At 39.6% G+C, this 21,339-nt stretch overlaps 1 protein-coding gene and 1 non-coding gene across 2 annotated transcripts in view; one reads left to right on the top strand and one right to left on the bottom strand.

Moving 5' to 3' along the window:
- LOC126470068 (endoribonuclease Dcr-1-like) overlaps window positions 1-21,339 on the bottom strand; it is a 287,625-nt gene that overhangs the window by 145,870 nt on the left and 120,416 nt on the right. The gene's annotated exons all lie outside the window — the stretch shown is intronic.
- On the top strand, window positions 18,327-18,401 carry Trnat-ugu (transfer RNA threonine (anticodon UGU)). The gene has a single exon. It is a non-coding gene; the product is annotated as a tRNA-Thr (tRNA).

Genomic DNA, 21,339 nt, shown 5'->3' with positions numbered 1-21,339 from the left:
CTTCATCCCCTCCCACTCTCCCACAGCCCCCCTCCCTCTCCCTCACTCACTGTTTCATTTCACTTCTCGCTCCTCACCTTCTCCTCTAACTCGCACTAAATCACACTGCTATATACTTATGTCAACTCATCATAGTTTCCCCCTCTCCTAAAAAAATAAATAAAATAAAAAATAGTACATAAATAAACAAAAACATAACTAAATAGACTTACACACTTACAATAATCTAATTTTTTAAATAAAATGTTGTAGGTCAAAGACAAAGTAGTGAAAAGGTTATGTTGGCAACACTACAAAACATGAACAACAACACATACTTGAAGTACAAAAACAAACAGAATACAGTGGCCTGCATCAAAGTGTGTTGGGAAAAACACAAGAAATGCAGAGTGCTGCAGAAAATCTAAACATTAGACCAAAATTATCAGTGTCTAACACAGAAGAACAATGATGTGCTAGCAGATGGCATTACCCAATGTAAGTGAGAAATCAGCCGAAAAATCACCATAAGTACAAATCAACGTATTCTTAACATACTGTTTTTTGATCTAAAAGCAAATCAAAATGTAAATAACTCAACTATGGACCCCCTGATGATGCTTTACCTCAATGAAGCAAAATGCATCTGGTAAAAAAAACAAAAACATGTTTGTAATTGCAACGACTGAAGAAAGATACCCTCATGAATTGATGTAACTTTATATTCCAACTTTATTAGTTATTATTAGTATATGGAACATGATGATAGAGATAGTTATGGGATTGACCTCCAGTAAGTGGTTTATGTTTTGCTAGTATATGACAGCATGTAATCAAATGTTTTACCTTCAATCCGTGCTTATCAGTATATGACTTATATTATTTCATCCAGTTGTTTCATGGGCATTGCATTGGCATTACACCGTGATTACCTAGGCATAACATGCAATATTGATCTCTGTTTAGTAGATACTTTTTTACAATTACATGAGATATGTAGATATGTATTTTGCTCCCTAGTTTATGTTAATACATTTTGCAATTGTTCTTTTATTTCATTCCTTAATTTATCTGTAACTTTGCTGTAACTTCCTGTACAGTTTTAATATTATTATGGTATCACATGTTACCACTGTATATATGACTTGCACCACCCCCTTTTGTATCTATTTCATATTGTTATCATTGTTGTCTGTACACAGGGGCCTCAAGATCGCAAATTATATTGCCAAAATTGGCAGCCCAATAAAATAAGTCTGAAAATTAAGACAGCTGAAAGATGTTTGATTTACATTCTGTACTGAATAGATGAGGTGTCTGAAAAGATGGACATACAGAGACTAAATGATCTAGAACGAATCAGCAGCCAGACCAAATATTGAATTTGCTTGCTACAAACATGCACACAAATCAAAATCAAAAGACCATAAAAAATGAACCTTTTCACAGGACCAAATGATTAATAGACTGGCCCTTCAGTCCAAGTACGCCATTTAAACACAGGAGGCATTAGCCAAGCTGCAAGTGAGCACCTATCTAAACTTGTTGTTGATGATGATACTGACACTGTTCTAATCCACAGAACACATTCTCCAACAATGGAAGACCTGCATAAAAGAAGTAGGATCCATGGCTACGATATTATGGGTGCTACAAATCACAGCGTGTACAGTGTTGAAACCTATGAAGGGGGCTATAACTAGCGTTCTCACCTCATTTCGACAAACACTGAAAATGAGATCCATTATGTCTCAATACAAATGGAGGAGACCATTATAAATAATATTTACAAGCCACCAAACATGCAGTGGCCACTGGATGTTCTGTCGATTATTCCCCATCCACTGATAGTCACCATGGTCATTGGAACTATGCATCTGACAATGAATGCAGTATTGCACTCAACAACTGGGCAGAAAATGAAAATATATATCTTGTTTATGATGTCACGGGTTTGGGGACGTTCAGATCAGCCACTTGGCAAAGATATTACAACCCGGATCTCTGCTTTGTGTCCCAGCACTACAGAGGGTACCCATTGCCTAAATCCAGAGAAGTCATACCAAATTCCCCACACATCCAACACAGGCCAGTTATCCTTCATATGGGGCTCTCTGTCCCAGTAGCGAGATCTGTACCGCGACTGAGATGGAATTTCAGCAGGGCTGATTGGAGGAGTTTTGCCAACCACCAAGTTAAATATATTTGTTTTATTCCACCAGAACCTAAAACTACCCTTAATTTGTCATGGCCGTTCTTACTGTTGCTAAAAGGTTTATCCTCGTGGATACAGAAAGGCATATATACCAGGGCAGAATGAACATTGCAAACAATTTTATGAACAATATAGTGAAACTGGTGACAGCAACATTGCAGCAGACCTCCTCCAAAGTCTTGACACTGCTAAAAAGAGTGTGATGGTGTGAGACAGTAGAAATTGTCAAACATTAAAGTAGAAAGGCATGGAGGCTTCTGCATAAGCTTGGCAGCAACTCCAATAAGCCTGGTCACAATAGTAGTATTTCAGGTAGCCAAATTGCTAACCATATAGCTGAAACATTCTAAATCATCCCATGGCAAACACCATACTTCCAAAATAAAATATGAGAACTTGCCTCTCTAAAAGCTCACAGCCCAAATGGATTCAATTTCTCTTCACCATTTACACTGACTGAATTGGATGAGGCCATGAAACAAACTAAATAAGGTAAAGCACCTGGTCTGGATAATATACACCTGGAATTTATGATAAACATGGGTAATGGTGGAAAAAAATGGCTGGTCTGCTTCTTCTGCCACATTCTAGATAATAGATCACTGCCCAATGGGTTAAGAGAAGGAAAATAGTGGAAATTTTGAAACCAAGTACACTAGCTGACCACTCAAAAGTTTCAGACCAATTTCCCTTTCGTGTTGTACTTATAAACTCTCTGAGAAGAGGCTCATTTATAACAGAATTAGCAGCTTCGTTCTGGAACATATCTCAGTTGAACAAGCAGGTTTCAGGCCACACAGAAGTTGCTGCTAACAACTTTCATAGAAGATGATTTCCAAGAATATGTGAAGACACCTGTCACGTTTGTAGTCCTAACCGCAGCATGTGACAAAGCCTGGAGAGAAGGGATGATACACAAATTACTGAAAACAATCTGATGCGGAAAAACTGTAACTCTCACCAACACCATGATAAACAATAGATATTTCTGCGTTTACTTGGGAGAAAATGTGAGCAAGGAGAGGAAATTAAGTAATGGTCCACCACAGGGCCCCATCTTAGCCCCTCTATTACTCAACCTATACAGGTTGTTACAAAAAGGTATGGCCAAACTTTCAGGAAACATTCCTCACACACAAATAAAGAAAAGATGTTATGTGGACATGTGTCAAGAAATGCTTAATTTCCATGTCAGAGCTCATTTTAGTTTCGTCAGTATGTACTGTACTTCCTCGATTCACCGCCAGTTGGCCCAATTGAAGGAAGGTAATGTTGACTTTGGTGCTTGTGTCGACATGCGACTCATTGCTCTACAGTACTAGCATCAAGCACATCAGTACATAGCATCAACAGGTTAGTGTTCATCACGAACGTGGTTTTGCAGTCAGTGGAATGTTTACAAATGCGGAGTTGGCAGATGCCCATTTGATGTATGGATTAGCAAGGGGCAATAGCCGTGGCGCGGTACTTTTGTAGGGAGACAGATTTCCAGAACGAAGGTCTCCAGACGGGAAGATGTTCGAAGCAATTGATCGGCGTCTTAGGGAGCACGGAACGTTCCAGCCTATGACTCGCGACTGGGGAAGACCCAGAACGACGAGGACACCTGCAATGGATGAGGCAATTATTCGTGCAGTTGACGATAACCCTAATGTCAGCATCAGAGAAGTTGCTGCTGTACAAGGTAATGTTGACCACGTCACTGTATGGAGAGTACTATGGGAGAACCAGTTGTTTCCGTACCATGTACAGCGTGTGCAGGCACTATCAGCAGCTGATTGGCCTCCACGGGTACACTTCTGCGAATGGTTCATCCAACAATGTGTCAATCCTCATTTCAGTGCAAATGTTTTCTTTACGGATGAGGCTTCATTCCAACATGATCAAATTGTAAATTTTCACAATCAACATGTGTGGGCTGACGAGAATCCGTACGCAATTGTGCGATCACGTCATCAACACAGATTTTCTGTGAACGTTTGGACAGGCATTGTTGGTGATGTCTTGATTGGGCCACCTACGCTCAATGGAGCACGTTATCATGATTTCATATGGGATATTCTACCTGTGCTGCTAGAACATGTGCCTTTACAAGTACGACACAACATGTGGTTCATGCACGATGGAGCTCCTGCACATTTCAGTCGAAGTGTTCGTACGCTTCTCAACAACAGATTCGGTGACTGATGGATTGGTAGATTCCATGGCCTCCACGCTCTCCTGACCTCAAAACTCTTGACTTTCATTTATGGGGGCATTTGAAAGTTCTTGTCTACGCAACCCTGGTACGAAATGTAGACTCTTCGTGCTCGTATTGTGGACAGGTATGATACAATACGCCATTCTCCAGGGCTGCATCAGCGCATCAGGGATTCCATGCGACGGAGGGTGGATGCATGTATCCACGCTAACGGAGAAATTTTGAACATTTCCTGTAACAAAGTGTTTGAAGTCACGCTGGTACGATCTGTTGGTGTGTGTTTCCATTCCATGATCAATGTGATTTGAAGAGAAGTAATAAAATGAGCTCTAACATGGAAAGTAAGCGGAACCGGACACACGTCCACATAACATATTTTCTTTCTTTGTGTGTGAGGAATGTTTCCTGAAAGTTTGACCGTACCTTTTTGTAACACCCTGTATATCTCCGATTCCCCAATATCAGGTCAACAAAATTCTGCTCCGCAGATATCACTCATGCTTGTAGAACCAAAGATCTTGGACAAGCGGAAACAATTCTCACAGAAGATCTAGCTGTTAAGAGCTCCTATTTTAGAAAGTGGTGACTTCAATTCAGTACAAGTAAAACTGAAGTATGTACATTAGATCTGAACAACAAACAAGGTAACAGAAACACTTTTGCCATACCAAGTATTCCAAGTGCCTTGTGTTACCCTTGACAGCACCATTTCATATAGAAAATATATTGAAACTATCACTGCCAAAACAAAAACTCTTAAAAATATTAATCAAAAAATGTGTGGAATGACATGGAGAGTTTTAGCAGATAACTTACACACATCATCCATTGCACTGGTCTCTCAACTGCTGAGTATTGTGTCCCAGTGTGGCTAAACACCTGCCACACCAACTTGATTGACAGCCAGTTGAACCACGCTACATGGTTAATAACTGGGATGATCCGACCAACACTGATTTATTGGCTTCCTCTGCTGAGCAACAAATATCCACCCGCAATTGGTACAAGCGAGGCCTTGCTTGGAGACTACCACAAGTTACAAGAGAACCTGGCATTACCTATACAGGAAGACATATCAAGTCTACTATGAAACAGACACCATTCATGAAACCCACCATTATGACAAGCAGAACATCTAGATGGCAGTAATATCAAGGTGAGAGACCTGTGGGATCAGAACTGTCACCTAATTGAAAATCCTGAAGAGCACGAGTGGAACCAAAAGTATAACTGTGATATTGCTGGCACAAAACGCGACAGGAAATTGTGGGTCAAATTGAACAGAGCTCGCATTGGATGTGGTTCATGTGCAGATTCACTTTACGAATGGGGTGCTACAGAGTTTCTGGTTAGTGACTGTGGGGCTCCAACGTACTTTTTAAATAGCATTCTAAGACTCTGGAAAATACGAATACGGTGATACAACAGTCTTTAATGTTGGCGTATCCAAGAAATCTGCTAACACTGAAAGGTAAGCAGGCCAGTATTAGCTACTGCAGTATATACACGGCCAAGTGAGGCTTTCCAGCAATATATGCACCTCCGATTACTGTTGTTGTTGTGGTCATCAGTCCTGAGACTGGTTTGATGCAGCTATCCATGCTACTCTATTACTATACAGTTAGAAATGAATGCCCCTTGCATTCCTAACAGGGGAGTTGGAGCGACCTCATGAAAGCTGACGACACAGCTGTTATATGGATTAGGAACCTGGAGCCTGACATCTAGTTACTTTTATATGTAGTTTTTTCTTTCTGTACTTTTGTTATATACATATACTAATACTATATACCTGCATTTTTACACTGCATTTGAGCCATATAAACAAACAAATAAATAAAGTAACAAAAACAGAGGAATTCATCAAATCGTGTCACTGCATTGAGGAAATGCAACAGAAAAGAGTTGGACAAAAGAGGTATGACCAATTCGCAAATACGATCCCTATGGCACTTATGGAAGACCACCGTGACCTCACCTCATCAGGTAGAAAAAAAGTACAGCAGTTTATGACAGATGGAAATGTCAGATTGATACACAAGAGAGAGCAGCCATCAATGTCAAACCCAAACATCAGGCAACATCAGTGTTGAAGAAGAGGTGTGTTGATCTTTAGCAACAATCTTCGCCACTAGTCTGTGAGGGTACAGTATCCATACATGTAATGAGAACAATGTAACTGCTGACACGAACAGTGCTTCGTAGCATGCTCGACAAACAAAGAGGCAGTACATTGCAGACTTCGGTGAGTCACAAGCAAATTATGATGCAAAGACTGTTTTGCAGCCATCAAACAACCCAGTATCCAACCAGCACAAGTACAACCAACTCCTCCGCCAAGTAGAATGCGCAGCAGAAGAAAAGATCCTTGGAGGACAGAGAACAACACAATGGCGACTTTCCACTGTGGATGTTGTATGCCACTGCAGAGAAAGGAGATGAGTGGTCAATAACTATTAGGTCACAACAAGTAAACCATCATAACAGTGGTATTCACACCAGCTGACTGCAGATGTATGTAGTTGACCTGTGGGACAAAGCCCAAGGCCAAACCCAGGATGCAGTCACTCCCAAACACACTGCGGCTCTCTCCATTGCCGTACAGAGATACCAGCCACTGGCCTAGCTGCTGAATTCAGGAAAACTAAGCAAGGCAACAATCTATGGAGTTGAGGCCACCACGGATGAAAGTCCTCCATGGACTACAGTTACCTAGATGTCGGGAAATCTCATTATAGATCCCTCTGTCTGGGTGCTAATCAATTTGGAGGCTTCTTTATCTGCTACAATGAACATTTATTTTTGCCATCTAAAAAAGACTACAGTCTGTGATAAGAAAGTGATTCTGCTGAAGGTCACAAATGGGAAATACATCCAGGAACATGTATTCCAAGAATAACTATCAATGACAGAACACAGCCCGTCAAATTTGTTTTCACATAATATAGACATAAATTTATTCTGAGATGGGACTTCTTGGAGGCATCACAAGCAGTGATAAAGACTGTGGAAGATCAGAGCTCCAGATTGATGAAACTATTCCAACACGCACACACAACAGAGATTGCTCTGGAAGGGTGTTTGGCATTGAAGATGATGTTACCCCACCATCATCAATGAGTTGATTTTGTGTCGTCAGTACAGATACTCATTTTATCTATGAAACTTTTGTAAACTGTGAAAAGCTGCTGAGGCTCATAAAAGACTACAACACAAACACAATAGAGTGCCTTGTAGTTGTTTGAGCCACCAACAAATTCCAGCTGTATTTATTTGGCAAACTATTCACTGTTATGAAGGACCACCAGTCCTCTTTTCTGACTGACTAGCTTCAAGGATTCATCAGGTCGACTGGTGAGATAGGCACAGAGGCTTCAGGAGTATGACATCACAGTAGTATAAAAAAGCATACACAAACACAAGGGCACAAACTGCCTTCCAAGAATTCTTTGGCAGAACACAGAAGCATGGACCAAATCTCTGTCATTCATTAAATGATGTTACTGCTGAGAGAGGGACGACATAGCTTGCCAAAAACCATAGAAGTATTAAAGGACAAAGAACAAACCAAAGGATAGTTCCAATCAATAAACAGAGCACTGTGTAAGAGGAGCTATGATGTAATGGGGCAGAAATGGTTGCTCATCATCACAGCTCATCTATGACCAGCTATCCTGAAGTATTTCCATGACACTTCTTCAACATCTGGTCACATTGGATTCATGAGGACTCTAGACACAACCAGACAAAGGTATCACTTATCAGGTTTCTACCAATCTGTTAGGCAGTATGTGAGCCACCATTAGGAATGCCAGTAATGTAAGTACGCGCCACAAATACCACTGTGGCATGTGATACTAGTTCTGCATGTAGCAGTGCCATTCTGCCAGATTGGAATCAACCTCTTTGGGAGACTTCCTAAGTTGACAAAAGGGAATCCAGGATTGCCACAAGTTTCCCCAAGTGAAACTCCCTGATTTCCAGACAAGTTGCAGCATTTTTCCCTGACAAATTTTGAGATCTCAAGGGTAAGTAAAGACGTAAGTTGACAAAAAATGTAAGGATGGCTGTATTTCTAAATGTGTGAGTAAAAATGGTAAGTACTAAAATCTACATCTTTTGTAATGAACTGTTTTTAGATGGTGTATGTGTTTCATTAAGATCACTGATGTTATTTTATTTCAATAAAACAAAACACATTTGGTGACAAAAACACACATTTTGTTGGAGTCACAAGACAGATTTAAAATACCATCACTGATTTCACAAACAACCTCAGAAAAATGTAGGCCTCTAGAAAGAAGTGTATAAGACTGGGAAGAGTTGTGTAAACGAATACTATAGGTGACCACCAATAAAATGTTAGTTCTACTATGTTTGTTATTGTCGGGTATTACCCATTGTGTTATGTCTCATTTTACAGGTAATGCCTGATTTTTCTTTCAAGAAATATGTGAGTACACTACTACTTTTCGCCCATACTTTCTAATATATAAACTACTTCTGAAGTGCCAAAATGTACTAGAATAAATAAAATGTCGATAAAACACCACACTGTATAATGTACTTGCAATGAGGCAGTCGCTATTCCTGAAATCCATCGCCCACGGCCTGTGGCCTGTGGCCTGCCGAGGAGCACTGGGGTTCAGGGTCCATGGATAAACCACAAAAATCCACCACATTAAATCACACACAAACAGACCTGGTCTGTGGGCAGATCTGTGAGGCTAGATCTGATGGGCACGGCCTGTACATTAGTGGGAAATGATGGACTTCAGGTCGGCAGACCTCATCCGTTACAGATACCCACAGAAATGGCCTGCGGTTTTGCCCTGTCATGGTAGTCTACTCATGTGGGCAGCTATTCACATGTCACAGATCCCATGCTGATGAAACGAGACTGGTTATGAGGGGAAAAGAGAAAAGATAGGTGGGAAGTGACAACAAGTTATAGAAGAAGTAGGAATAGGACTTTCTCAGAAAGTGTTGTTGTGAATGTGGAAAACAGATTTGATCTGTTGTCACAGTTGGAAACTGATGAGCCACAAGCAGATGTAGAAGTAGACAGGATACAACAAACTTTCAAAAAGTTTTTGAAAAGTAAGAACTCAGAAAAAGTTGTGAAGAAGAAGAAATTTTTGTTGTTAGGTAGTTCACATGGTAGAGGTGTTGGCCAACTGTTGCAGGATGAACTAGGGTCAGATTACCACATAACAAGTTTTTTTAAACCTCGTGCAAGTCTGGATCAGGTGATAGAGGATGTAGGTTACTGTGTAAAGACTTCACAAAGGAAGACACCATGGTAATAGTGGGTGGGGCGGGCAACAACATAGACACGAACCCTAATTATTCAATTTAGAGTGACCTGGTAAAGATAGCTTCAGCAATTAGACATACTGGTGTGGGCCTGTGTCTGTTATGAGGCACTATGATCGGCCTCATTTAAACTCTTCTGTTGGGAGAGTTAGTTTAGAGGTGGAAAGGCTGCTTGGATAAGGTATTGGGTCTCATATCAGTGTGGTTCCTGTTGACTGTCAGTAGGTGGGGCTATACTAGGCATGGCCTTCACCTCAGCAGGAATGGGAAGGGAAAACTGTCTGGGCTAGCAGCAAATAACTTAAGGGGAGCACTATCACAAGTGGTAAAGTACCAGTTGTTATCACAAGTGGTAAAGTACCAGTTGCTACAAGTGACAGAACAGCAGTTTTTTTTTTTTTTTTTTTTTTTTTTTTGAGTAGGGAGGGCAGAAACAATAGATGCTCAGAGACACTCTGAAAATGACATTCACATTGTTAAAACAGGCAGTAAGAAAGCAAATTTTAATGTACACAATTCATGCAGACAGCCTCTGATGGAAACTAGAGATACTCAAAAATTGACAGGACAACTACATTCATCCAGTTGTAATTCAGCCAGTGTACAAAATCAGTTATCCTTATTGCATCAGAATACCAGAGGACTAAGGGGTAAGCTTAATGAGTTGCTTATTTGTGTTGAAGAATTAGAGTTGAGCAAACCAATTGTTATGATCTGCCCCCCTGATCATCATGTGACCACTGGTATAGATATGTTAAATGTTACAGGATTCAAGTCAGCTTCTAACTTATGTAGAGAGAATATGGAGAAAGAAGGAGTTGCCAAATTTGTCAGAAGCTGTTTTGATTTCAAGAATACTAATATGAATAAATTTTGTTACCAGCAGCACTTACAAGCTTGTGCAACAGAAGTAGTATTTCATAATAAATCCTTTATAATAGTAAGGATATGCAGATCACCTTCAGGAAATTTTAACCTCTTCATAAAGTATCTGGAAGCTCTGTTGTCCCATCTCACAGTAAAAAACAAGGAAATAGTGGTTGCTGGTGATTTTAATGTGGATTAATTGAAAAGCTCTGTCAGTGAAAAAGTATTGCAATCTGTAACACTGTCATTCAATTTAGTGCCTACTGTGAACTTTGCAACAAGGATATGTAAATGCTCTGAGATTGCTTTTGATAATATTTTTGTAGACAAATCTAGGGGAAAAAAAAGTCATATCACAAAACCCATAGTAAATGGGCTATCTGATCATGACATGCAGTAACTTGTGCTAAATGTTGAAACTTGCCAGGATAAAAAAATCTATTTAATCTGAGTACAGGACGGTAATAAATTAGTCAAAAATTGAGAAATTCAGAAAATTGCTAAGAGACATTAACTGCAGAGATGTTTACAGTAAGAGATGTTTACAGTACTTCCGACTCAAAAGGAAAATACAAAGCATTCATTAAAAAAGTTACTTCTACTTTTTCAACCTGTTTTCCCCTAAAGGTAACTCAAATCACACAGAAGTCTAAAACCATGGACTACAAAAGCAGATAAAGTTAGTGAACTGCCTATATATGCTGACTCTGAAATTACTGGTATATCGGAGCACCACTTAAAGAATTTGACAATTCAGAGGCTTCCTTTGCCAGAATACAGATTAGCTGGCTGTTTTTCAAGGAGTTCCTTGCAGGGCGGGGGAGTGGCCATATATATAGAGTATTCCATTTGAGTCCATAAACATATCACAGAACTGCACTGAACAGATATTTGAATGTTGTGCAGGGGCAGTTGAATTTAGTGAAACTAAACTTCTAATTGTTGTTGTTTATAGGTCCTCTAACTCTGACTTCAGATCATTTCTTCTCAGGCTACAGAGGGTTCTTGATTCACTTTACAGGAAGTACCAGAAATGAGTTATATGTGGTGACTTCATTATTAATTTTGTATATGAACGTGCAAGAAAAAGTATGTTGGTAGAGCTCCTAAATTCATATGTTCTGATGCATACTGTGTTTTTTTTTTAACTAGGGTGCCAGGGAAAAGTAGCAGAGCCATAGACAATATTTTTATTGAAACTTCCTGGCAGATTAAAACTGTGTGCCCGACCGAGACTCGAACTCGGGACCTTTGCCTTTCGCGGGCAAGTGCTCTACCAAGAAGTAAAGCTGTGAGTACCGGGCGTGAGTCGTGCTTCGGTAGCTCAGTTGGTAGAGCACTTGCCCGCGAAAGGCAAAGGTCCCGAGTTCGAGTCTCGGTCGGGCACACAGTTTTAATCTGCCAGGAAGTTTCATATCAGCGCACACTCCGCTGCAGAGTGAAAATCTCATTCTGGAAACATCCCCCAGGCTGTGGCTAAGCCATGTCTCCGCAATATCCTTTCTTTCAGGAGTGCTAGTTCTGCAAGTTTCGCAGGAGAGCTTCTGTAAAGTTTGGAAGGTAGGAGACGAGGTACTGGCAGAAGTAAAGCTGTGAGTACCAGGCGTGAGTCGTGCTTCGGTAGCTCAGTTGGTAGAGCACTTGCCCGCGAAAGGCAAAGGTCCCGAGTTTGAGTCTCGGTCGGGCACACAGTTTTAATCTGCCAGGAAGTTTCATATCAGCGCACACTCCGCTGCAGAGTGAAAATCTCATTCTGGGAATATTTTTATTTATTCTTCATTACTAGATTGGCATTCTGTTAGTAAAAGGTTGAATGGTCTTTCAGTCCATGACACACAAATTTTAACACTAAAAGGATTTTGTACTCAAACAAATGTCACATATAATTACAAACTATTTAGGAAATTTAATCCAACAGCAATACAGAGTTTTTAAAACTCCGTCAAGGAACAAGAGTGGCAGGATGTTTATAGTGTCGATAACATAGATGACAAATATAATGCTTTCCTTAACACATTTCTGATGCTCTTTAAGGGGAGCCAGAGGTGGTCAAATCCAAAAAATTACGATTTTTATTTTTTTTTATTTTTTGCTACCGAAAATTTATTGGAACATTCCTCTTTAATGTAAACTTTGAATTATTGTTCTACTTGCCCTAGAAGTGGAGTTATTACCATTTTCCCCCATGCCTGCAGAGGAAATGGGCGGCCGCTGAATGCATCTAACACCCTCTCGTGACTTCGTGGCGAACTGCTTGGGATTTTCTCGGCCTGTTACGCATACAGGGCCTTATGTTACGCATACAGTGAGTGTGCAAGGGTTGGCTATATTGTTTTCTGTGACAAATGAAGCGCTAAGAGCGCGGAACATCGTCTCTCTGCTGTTTACCGTTTCGAATTAGTTCAGTGTTGCGCCTGTTGTTGGTAGTATTATACTTCTTGTGTAAAGCGTTGTTCTGGTTACGATGCCACATTTTAGTAACCGTGTATATAAGAAGAGGAAGAACGTAGGGAAAAGAAAATTAACACTAATACCAAGTTGCGATACTACAATTACTGAAACAGTGCGTTCTTCTGCTAAGCTACACATGGCCGGCCATAGCCCTGTGACATCTTCTAGCAAGAAGCTGACAGGTGGAAGTGACAGATTTCGTGAATATGTTAGTGACAGTGATGAGATTAACGAAGTACTGAATATTGGATTATTATCTTCTGTGCTGAAAGAAAGTGTTCTGTGCAAAATGTGTTCAAGTGTAGGAGTGGGACTAGAGATAACAAAGCACTTTGGTTTAGCTTGTGAGATGAAGATAATCTGTGCATGTTTCAAGTTTCAAGTGGCTTTCTACAATTCACATGCCAGTCTCTTTGGTGAAAATGGACGATCTAGAGTGTTTGATGTGAATATTCGACTTGTGTATGGTCTTCGATCCATTGGAAAAGGGTCTGCTGCTGGTAAACTGTTTTGTGGTATTATGAACTTGCCATCGCCTCCAAGCAAATTTGGGTACTACTGTGAACTGGTAGGATACTCTGTTGAAGATGTGGCTTTGAAAACCATGAAGGAAGCAGTGGAGGAATCTGTAGAAATGAATGGTGGTTCTAGGGATTTGGTAATGGCATTAGATGGTTCCTGGCAAAAGAGGGGTCATAAATCCCTGAATGGGGTTGTAACTGCTACTTGTGGTGATAGTGGAAAAATGATAGATGTTGCAATATTATCAAAACATTGTAGGCGCAAAAATAAAATCAAAGGAGAGCACAGTGGAACCTGTGAGGCAAATTTTAGTGGATCAAGTGGAGCAATGGAAGTGGATGGAGTGAAGCAAATTTTTGAACGTTCAGTTCCCAGATACAACGTTAGGTACAAATACTACCTTAGGGATGGTGACTCCAAAGGTTTCAAGACTATAGAGGAACTGAAACCATATGGAAATGAATTTGTAGTTGAAAAGTTGGAATGCATTGGGCATGTGCAAAAGCATATGGGTGCACGGCTTCGAAGGCTCAAACAAACTTTGGGTTCAAGTAAGCTCAGTGATGGAAAGACAATAGGAGGGAGAGGCAGGCTTACTGATGAGGTGATTGAACGTCTACAGAGATACTATGGGTATGCTATAAGGCAAAATACTAGTAATGTTAGTGACAAGCGAAAAGCAGTGTGGGCATTGTTCCTTCATACTGCCTCTTCCAATGAATACCCTCAACACAGCCTGTGCCCAAAAGATTCCTGGTGCAAATATAATACAAAAAAGGACTATGATCACAAACATGGTTTGCCAGCAGCTGTGATAAATGCAATAAAACCAATTTTTCATGACTTAGCACAGCCAGAATTGTTACACAAATGTCTACACGGAAAGACGCAGAATCCTAATGAGAGCGTAAACAATTTGATTTGGAAAGTGATTCCTAAAAGGGTGTTTGTAAGCATAAAAACACTGCACTTTGGCATTTATGATGCAATAGCAACCTACAACCAAGGGAACAGTGTGAAGTGTGAAGTTCTGAAGGCATTAGGATTTACAGCTGGGGTGAACACTGTACAAGCACTAAAAAATATTGACAGAGAAAGGATAAGAGGAGCAGAAAGAAGAGAAAGGCATATGAAGTATGATGGAACAACAGGCCAGAAAAGAAGACAGAAGAGGAAGCTTTTGGAGGATGAAAAAGGAGACCCTGATAATCCATCCTATAGTGCAGGAATGTATTGAGAAACTTTGATAGCCATTTCCCGTAAATTAGAATTTTTCGAATATAAGGAACATTTTCTCAAAATCTACTCAAGCTAGAGAGATGAAATTTTTATACAGCACTCCTAGTGGTCAAACTTACATTGTAACACAGCCATTTGGCAATATGTTCAGTAGTTTCATTTCAGTTTAATTATAAAGCAATTATTTGTAAAAAAAATTGGGTCATTAATAAAAAAATAATTGGAAGGAAACTAGAAAAGATACTCCAAAATCCCTCTGTCATAACTGCAATACTAAACCATTCTATATGTAAAAAAAATTCAAATTTTTCTATTTGGTAGTTTATTCATAAATGTACCTCAAACTTAGTGATTTTAACATGGGCAGCATAGGCACCTCTGGCTTTCCTTAAGAGTTGCTTTCCATTAGAGTGTTCTAAACAGGGTACTAGCAGTAAAAGGCAGCCTGGGTGTCTGACTAGTGGGATAAGGATATCATGTAGAACAAAGTGGGAATTATATCAAAATGTCAGAAGTAGTCACACTCAAGCTACAGTAGCCCATTTCAAGCAGCACTGTAAGGTGCTTAAAAATGTTATTAGAAAGGCAAAGAGTATGTGGTACGCAAATAGAATAGCTAATTCATATGATAAAATTAAAACCATATGGTCAGCTGTGAAGGAAGTGCCCGGTCAGCAGCACAAGGTCGACGCTGTAAAGTCCGTTCGTAGTAAAAACACTTGTTACTGATAAATCAGATATATGTACAGTATTTAGCAATAATTTTCTGAGTATTGCTGGTGAATTAAATACAAATTTAATTTCCATGGGGAATCATATAACTCTCTTGGCAAATGCCTTTCTGAGACTGATGTCTGAAATACTCCTCTGTGATACAGACAAGGGGGAGACTGCGTCAATAATTAAATCACCAAAGACTAAGGACTCTCATGGATATAATGGAGTGTCTCACAGAATATTAAAGTAATGTGCTGCAGATGTTAGTCCTGTATTTAGCCATATTTGTAATTTTTCCTTTAGGAATGGTCAGATTCTTGAACGATTAAAGTACTCAGCAGTAAAGCCGCTTTATAAAAAGGGAGAAAGGGATAATGTAGACAATTTTAGACCTATTTCTATGCCATCAGTGTTTGCTAAAGTTATTGGAAAGGTCGTGTATGAAAGGATAAATCATATTTTAGATCACATAATTTGCTATCAAATGTACAGTTCACCTTTAGAAGTCGTTTAACAACTGAAAATGCTATATTCTCTTTTCTCTGTGAGAAACTGGATGGATTAAACAAAAGGTTTCGAATGCTAGGCATATTTTTTGATTTGACTAAGGCGTTTGATTGTGTTGGTCAAAAAATATTGCTCCGGAAGTTGGACCATAACAGAATACGGGGAGCAGCTCACAATTGGTTCACATCTTACTTTAGCAACAGACAGCAAAAGGTCACTATTCACAATGTTGAGAATGGCTGTGGTGTGGGGTCTGAGTGGGGTACAGTCAAGTGGGGAGGGGGGGGGGGGATGCCACAGGGATCAGTGTTGGGGACACCCCTGTTCCTTATTTATATAAATGATATGCCCTCTAGTATTACAGGTAACTCTATTTCTGTTTGCTGATGACACTAGCTTGGTAGTAAAAGATGTTGTGTGCAACATTGGCTCGGTTTCAAATAGAGCAGTTCATGACCTAAGTTCATTGCTTGTAGAAAATAAACTAACCTGACGTTTTAATTTCAGAGAATGGGCATATGATCAGTGAAACTGAACAGTTCAAATATCTAGGTGTTCAGATAGATAGTAAACTGTTGTGGAAAGCCCACATTCAGGATCTTGTTCAAAGACTTAATGCTGCCATTTTTACTATTTGAGCGGTATCTGAAGTAACTGACCGTTCAACATGAAAATTAGTCTACTTTGCTTATTTTCATTCGCTTATGTCATATGGTATTAAATTTTGGGGTAACTCTTCCCATTCTAAAAGGATATTTTTGGCTCAGAAACGGGTGGTTCGGGCAATAACTGGTGTAAGTTTACAAACCTCTTGTCGACCCCTGTTCATGAGTTTGGTTATTTTGACATTCACACACACACACACACACACACACACACACACACACACACACTTTACTGTAGTTAATACACAGCAGAAATCAAACCTGCATTTGGATCGGACTTCCTTAACTCTTGTGCAGAAAGGTGTGCAGTATACTGCTGCATCCATTTTCAATAAGCTTCCACAAGAATTCAAAAACCTTAGCAGTAATACACGCGCTCGCAAATCTAAACTGAAGAGTTTCCTCGTGGGTCACTACTCCTATTCTGTCGAGGAGTTTCTTGAAAAATTATGCTGATTCTTGTTGTATTTTTGATTGCATTTACTTACACTTATGGCTTGACTTGTTTTGGGTTTATAAATATTTTATTTTTATCTGTTATTACTTTTATGTTGTAATTTCATGTACTGACCTGTTCCATGACCTTGGAGATTTGCTCCTCAATTTGTTTCTACAGAAATTGACGTGTAAATAAATAATATATACAGGAATATGGATATTATGTGGGACAATAAGGAGACTGTGTCTACAATCCAGGAACAGCTCTGACGTTAGCATTGTAACACATTACAAAGAATACTGCAAAATATTGAAGCAAGTAACCCAGAAATCGAAGAAGCTTCATTATGAGAAAAAGATAATAATCACATCAAGCAACAAAATAGAAAAAACTGTACGGGATTGAGAGAAGACAGAGAGAGGTGGAGCCAAAAGGGAAGAGGGACAGATAGCTCTAAAATTAAGTGAGACATTGGTAATAAGTACATGCAGTGTTTCAAACCTCTTGAACAAGTACTTTATTTCTGTTACTGACAGCTTGGGGTTATCAGGTTCAGTGAACAGTGCAATGGAGTATCTGAGACCAGTCTTTAAATAGAACTTCAGTAAAATGGAAACAACACTCACGTCTTCCAAACAAGTAGCATCTATCATAAAATCCTTGAAACCTAAGTATTCCAGTGGGTACGATAACATATCAATGAAGTTAATCAGAGTGCTCATGCATGTTGTCTATCTTAAGTTATTTGTGTAATCAATCTCTTATCAGTGGAACATTTCCAGACTGGCTAAAATGTGCTGACGTTAAGCCTCTCCAGAAGAAGGGGGATAAAGAAATACCATCAAACTATTGACCAATTTCACTTTTGCCAGCATTTTCAAAACAATTTGGAAAGTTGTGTTCAATGTCTGCAAATAATATATTTCCCAAGTCACAGTTTTGGTTTCTTAAGGGTTCTGATATAGCGGAAGCTGTTTACGCTTACACTGAAAATGTACTCAATTCATTAGATAATAAATTAGAGACTACTAGCATTTTCTGCGACCTGTCAAAAGCCTTTGACTGTGCGAACCACAGCATTCTCTGAAGTAAATTAGAATATTACGGTGTCACTAGCAATGCTGCGAAATGGTTTACGTCTTATCTAACTAACAGGAAACCAAGGATGCGTGCAAGGGAGAAGTCCCTGGAGTCGCACTATTCATCTGTGTCCTCGGTGGCTCAGTTGGATAGAGCGTCTGCCATGTAAGCAGAAGATTCCGGGTTCGAGTCCCGGTCAGGGCACACATTTGCATCAAGCTATATCAACAACACCTGTTGGCAGCTGAGGGTTTCAATTAATTATCATTTACCAAGGATGTTGTGTAAGCATTCACTTTTCATCTCTCTGGGAATTAATTTTGTGTGGTGTTCCTCAAAGTTCCACCTTGACTCTTTTGCTTTTTCTTGTGTACATCAATGACCTCTCGTCTGTCACATTGCCAGATGCTAAGTTTGTTTTGTTTGTAGATGATACAGACATTGAAATAAGCAGCAAGTCAAGTACATATTTAGAAATAGCTGCTAATCAAATTTTCACCGCCATTAATAAATGGTTTAAAGCTAATTCACTACCATTAAACTTTGAAAAGACCCACAATTACAACTCGACAATAAATTCATTTGGGAAGGGCATACCACAGCACTGCTGAAGTATACTTGCATTATTTGCTTACTTCCATTCTATTATGTCATACAGGATCATGTTCTGGGGTAACTAATCAAACTGAGCAAACGTTTTTAGTGTGCAGAAGCGTGTAACAAGAATCATTTGTGGCGTAAATTCAAGAACATCATGTAGAAACCTGTTCAAGGAACTTTGTATTCTAACCACTGCTTCTCAGTATATTTATTCCTTAAATCGATTTGTTACAAGTAATATTCTTTATCTACATTCCCAACCAATAGTTCAATACATAGTATTGAAACGAGGAATAAGAACAATCTACATGAAAACCTAAAATCACTTGCCTTGGTCCAAAAAGGGGTCCAATGTTCAGGAATACACGTTTTCAATAAACTGCCAGCCGCCATTAAAAACTCGGTTTCAAATAAAGCACAGTCTATACAAAGTTTGGAAGATTTTTTGATAGGAAACTCCTTCTACTTTATAGATGAATATCTTAACAGGGACTGTTAGATCAGCTTAAGTAAAAATGTCTGTTAGATTTCAGTTTTGGCAGCACTTGGTCACAACAGTCAAGATTAAATATTTTGTGTATGATAAATTTATTAAAAGTGCGTAACAATGTTTCATTACGTGTACTAATTCTGTAAATATTAGTAGCTCCAGTTTACAGTAATGTATTCACCTATTCTCACAATCTCCCGAACAAATGATCAGGGTAATAATAACTATATTTAAATGTTTTATGTTTTTTATGTTGTTCTTTATGACATGTTCCACACCCACAAAAATGATCATTTTTTGGGTCTATGGAACAAAAACTGAATCTAATCTATTCTGTGAGGATCAATCCATGCAACAGACAACTTGCACGAATACTCTTGAATCAACACTAATGAGGATCTTTAATCAACACTAATGAGGATAGACAGCAACTCATCCTAAAGATGATTGCTGAGCCGCAGACAGGCACATGGAAAAGACAACCACACTCTCACAAATAAATTTTTGGCCATAGTCTTTGTCAGAAAATGAGAGTACACACATTCACACAATCACTCAGACACTACTCACGCACACATGACCTCCGTCTCCGACTGCTGCGTCAACAGTGTGAGAATCAGATACAAACAAACAACTCTTCACACCTCCCTGCCTCTCGTCGGCAGCTGCAGTCAGTGCTGCCACCGCCAAGTGTGTGTGTGTGTGTGTGTGTGTGTGTGTGTGTGTGTGTGTGTGTGTGTGTGTTTTTCCCCGACATTTTCCTATTTCCCTGACATGTTTGAAATTCCCTGATTTCCAGAACTTGTGGCAACCCTGGAATCTATGGATAATAGTCTGCACCGACTACCTCACCCGCTATGCTGTCTTCAAACCTGTGCCAACTGCCAAAGTTCTGGAAATTCCATGGTTTCTTGCAGAAGATACCATTTTGAAGCATGGAACGCATTGTGTGATGTCCTCTAATTGTAGAAAAGTTCTGCAGGTGAAATTATTATCAGAGGTACTTTCAATCTGCAGTATCACCTGCAAGATGGCAGTTGGCTACCACCCACAGATGAATGTCTCACAGTACACTTTAATAAGACATTGGCAGATATTATCTCAATGTACATTGATCTCAAAAAGAAAGATTGGGATATAATACTGCCAGTCATGATGTTCACATATAATGCAGCAAGGCAAGAGACAACAGGCTTCATACCGTTCTTTTTGCTCCATGGTTGCAATGCCAAACATCAATGGATACTCTGTTTCCATTTCAACCAGATGATACTAATGAATCAACACCTCACCAAGGCCAAAGTAGTAAGCAGCTGACTCACATACGGTCCTTGGACACTGAGGAGAAGGACTGAGAGCACTATAACAGCAAGCACCGGCCAGTGAGACGTGGCCTGGAAAAGTTGGTATAGATTTTTACATTTATGCGGAATGTGGGACTATCAGAAAAGCTATTAAAATGTTACTGTGGGCTGTATTGTATCCTTCATTGCTTGTTGGACATCACTTTCAAAGTTGAGGATTACAATTGTTCATCAAGAATACAAAAGCACCGACATTCTGTCCATGAACTCTGCATGAAGCCATACTACAGACTCGAGGTGCTGATGAATGATGGAGTTTCTCATTCAGAGAAACTGGTGGCCCACTCAATGATGGTGAAGCTTTGATGGGAGGGGCTACTCGATGTTCATCATAGTACAGAATGTGTGACAACATGATCTGAATGTAAGGACCCCCAGCACTGCCATATAGAGGACCACTGACGAGATTTAAATACAGGATGCTGTAGTTGTCTCGAATGAGAACTTCTGAAACAGTAGATCACAGTGTTTCTCTAGGACAACTGGCAATGCCACGAGCTGTGCTGTAGGCAATGTTGAGTAGTGGTTGGTGTCGCTGGCTGGCATGCTGTGGGTCAACAATTCAAATCTGATCACCAGTATATATCTGTTATTTAGCATTTATCATCATTTCTAGAAGTTTCTTGAATTTTTTTTGTGTTTGTAATGTTTACATATTCAGGAATATTTAATGTCTGTACAAATAGCA

The sequence above is a fragment of the Schistocerca serialis genome, chromosome 3 (assembly GCF_023864345.2).
Source record: "Schistocerca serialis cubense isolate TAMUIC-IGC-003099 chromosome 3, iqSchSeri2.2, whole genome shotgun sequence".
Lineage (NCBI taxonomy): Eukaryota > Metazoa > Arthropoda > Insecta > Orthoptera > Acrididae > Schistocerca > Schistocerca serialis.
This window is presented reverse-complemented; position numbering and strand designations above follow the sequence as displayed.